The sequence below is a fragment of the Felis catus genome, chromosome A1 (assembly GCF_018350175.1).
Source record: "Felis catus isolate Fca126 chromosome A1, F.catus_Fca126_mat1.0, whole genome shotgun sequence".
In the NCBI taxonomy this organism is placed as follows: domain Eukaryota; kingdom Metazoa; phylum Chordata; class Mammalia; order Carnivora; family Felidae; genus Felis; species Felis catus.
This window is the reverse complement of record NC_058368.1, coordinates 131,048,746-131,051,841: the sequence shown is the minus strand read 5'-3', so window position 1 is coordinate 131,051,841 and position 3,096 is coordinate 131,048,746. Positions and strand designations below refer to the sequence as shown.

The following is a 3,096-nucleotide window of genomic DNA, read 5'->3' as shown; positions in this document are numbered from 1 at the left end:
CTCTATATTCTATATCGCCATATACATACATATTGGAACATATACTGTACTATATATGCATATATTTTTGCATGCTGGGAGGTGGATTGGGGCTCCCTTCCATCCTGTGCACAATACAGAATGGAGACCACTGCTCCTGGGGTTGGACACAGCCGTCCTCAGCCCCATGTAGACACCCTGCCATGGCCTGTGCCCCATCTGTGTCTTGCTCCATACTTATGCTACAAGGGCAGAGGTGCTTCCTGGCCACCCGCCCACATTCCATCCCACTGCCTCACCACGGCCACCGTGGCCCTGAGACCAGAGGTGGGTGGGGGGAATCAGCCTTCAAACTGAGGCCTTGTCTCACCCTGGGGCCCAGTCTCCTTTCTGGCCTGTCACTATCATTGACAGGATTAGAGATGGGGTCACCAAACCAGTGCAGGGACAGAGATCGGGAAGCTGTGTGGACTTTAAAAAAAAAAAAACACTGAAAAAATATATATTCATGTATATATGTCCATATAGCAAGGGGTTTATTTATTCATTTGGAGGCGTGCATGCTCACTGGCTTAGACACAGAGAAACCCAATCAGAAGAAACTCATTTCACATCTGTTCTCCTGCTGGTCAACCGTAATTGGTGACTGATTGCATACGAGGCATTTTCTTCCTTCCCTGACCTTTCTGTTCTGGTAACCCGGTCATTTCCTGCCAGGGGCTGCAACAGGGCACATTTAGGCAGAAAGTGCTTTTCCTTTACAGGGAAGAAGACTTTCCTGGCACCTCGAGCTGTCTCTCATTTGCAATATGAAATGAACTGCTTTGTGATGGAAGTGTGTGGAAAGGAGAAGAAAGCACTTTGAGATCCACTTTTCGTAACAGAAAATCAGCCACATTCTTGGCTGCACCCTCTATACCCGGACTGCTGTAACCAGAGTATCTGAGATCCTCATTTTTCTCTCCTACTGTACTAATATGCAAGATCAAACAAATTTCAGCTGTTCAAACAGAAGCTGGAGGCAAATATCACCTGTCTGGTTTTAAGAAGGAGTGTTAGAAGGTAGAGGAGGGTCATTGAAGTTGTCTCCACATTGAGAAGACACTTTAAGACATCAACATGAGGGGCGCCTGGGTGGCGCAGTCGGTTAAGCGTCCGACTTCAGCCAGGTCACGATCTCGCGGTCCGTGAGTTCGAGCCCCGCTTCAGGCTCTGGGCTGATGGCTCAGAGCCTGGAGCCTGTTTCTGATTCTGTGTCTCCCTCTCTCTCTGCCCCTCCCCCGTTCATGCTCTGTCTCTCTCTGTCCCAAAAATAAATAAACGTTGGAAAAAAAAAAGACATCTACATGATGCGAGTCGTTCACGGTTTTGTTCAGGGTGACTTACCGACAGGAGGAAGGATGGGGCAAACAAATGGTCTAGGCACTATGTAGTTATTCTCTACCCTATTCTCCAGCAGACTATGACACAGCCTTTATAAAGCGGGGCAGTGGGGTGGGCATTGTAATGAGGTCAAAGGGTAGCTATCTAAAGTGGAGCCTTCTGTGAGGCACTTTAAGCGAGCTCAGGAGAAGCCTTCCTGAGCTCCAGTCAGGGCATATGTTAACCTCCATGGGGCCTGGAACATGCAGCCCCAGCGAGGTCACTGCACAGGCATGAACAAGATGGAGGGCCAAAGATAGAGTCGGTGTTGTCAGGCCTCCTGTGAGGAGAAAGTTGCTGCTTTCTAGAACTGATTCACCTGAGATGTGCATCTTTGGGATTGTACTTTCATGTGAAAGGTAAAGCAGCTGTTTCTGTTTCTGAAGCTGGATAAGATTGCAGAGAATAGCGGCTTTCTTCCTCTTTTGCCAACATTAGATCTATTTGAAATTATTGTGCTAGGCTTAAGCACCCAAAGTAATGTTTTCTGGTGCTGCTTAATGCTTCTGCCAAAAAAGGGGAGGTCCAGAAAGCAAATATGGAGAGGAAGCACACCATTTGAAATTAAGAAGAAGGAAAGTCTTGAGACATATTTGGAAGTCACTTATGACAGTTCAGATTTTTAATGTTAATTGCCAGCAGGCAGATTCTACGTTTGTCGGAAGTTGTCAGTAAGCTGGCCATGTTTCCATTTTTTATTTAAAACATGTACTTCCATTTCATAGAGAGCTTGGAACATGCATGCCAATATGCCTTCTTATTTTTCTCTCACACAGTTCTGACTGGATATTTGGAGTTCGTTTGTCATTTGACTGTAACTTTTGTTGCTGATTAAAGACATTTAATACTTTTTAATTAATTATTTAGAATCATAATGTATCACATGCACATTATAAAAATTTTTTTTTTCAACGTTTATTTATTTTTGGGACAGAGAGAGACAGAGCATGAATGGGGGAGGGGCAGAGAGAGAGGGAGACACAGAATCGGAAACAGGCTCCAGGCTCCGAGCCATCAGCCCAGAGCCCGACGCGGGGCTCGAACTCACGGACCGCGAGATCGTGACCTGGCTGAAGTCGGACGCTTAACCGACTGCGCCACCCAGGCGCCCCTTATAAAAATTTTTAACACAAATATGTGTTAAAAAAAGTAAGTAACTTATCCACCCTAGCCCCTGGTCTTATCCTTTTGAGGTAACTAATATTTATAGCCTGATACGTGCCCATCGACATTGTTCTCTAGACTTTATGTATATGTTAAAAATATACATATATGTACATATGTGTATACATATATAGTATATATGTCTGTATAAGCATCCAACTCTTGGTTTCCCATCCAAGTACTAACCAGGCCCGACCCTGCTTAGCTTCCGAGATCAGACGAGATCGGGCGCGTTCAGGGTGGTATGGCCGTAGACCCAACTCTTGGTTTCGACTCAGGTCATGATCTCACAGTTTGTGAGTTCGAGCCCTGTTGGGCTCTGTGCTGACAGTGTAGAGCCTGCTTGGGATTCTCTCTCTGTCCCTCTGCCTCTCTCTCTGCCATTCCCATTCTGTCTCTTTCTCTCAAAATAAGTAAATAAACTTAAAAAAAAAAGGAATGCCCGTTTGAGTGGGTGCATAACTTTACCAGTCTTTTCCTACAGGTGGAAATTTAGGGACCTGGGGATTGCTTTGGGTTTGAATAGTTGCA

General features: G+C 45.5%; 1 pseudogene; it reads right to left on the bottom strand.

Moving 5' to 3' along the window:
- Window positions 1-2,715: 2,715 nt before the first annotated feature.
- Window positions 2,716-2,821, bottom strand: LOC111556700 (annotated as a pseudogene).
- Between the last annotated feature and the right edge of the window lie 275 nt (window positions 2,822-3,096).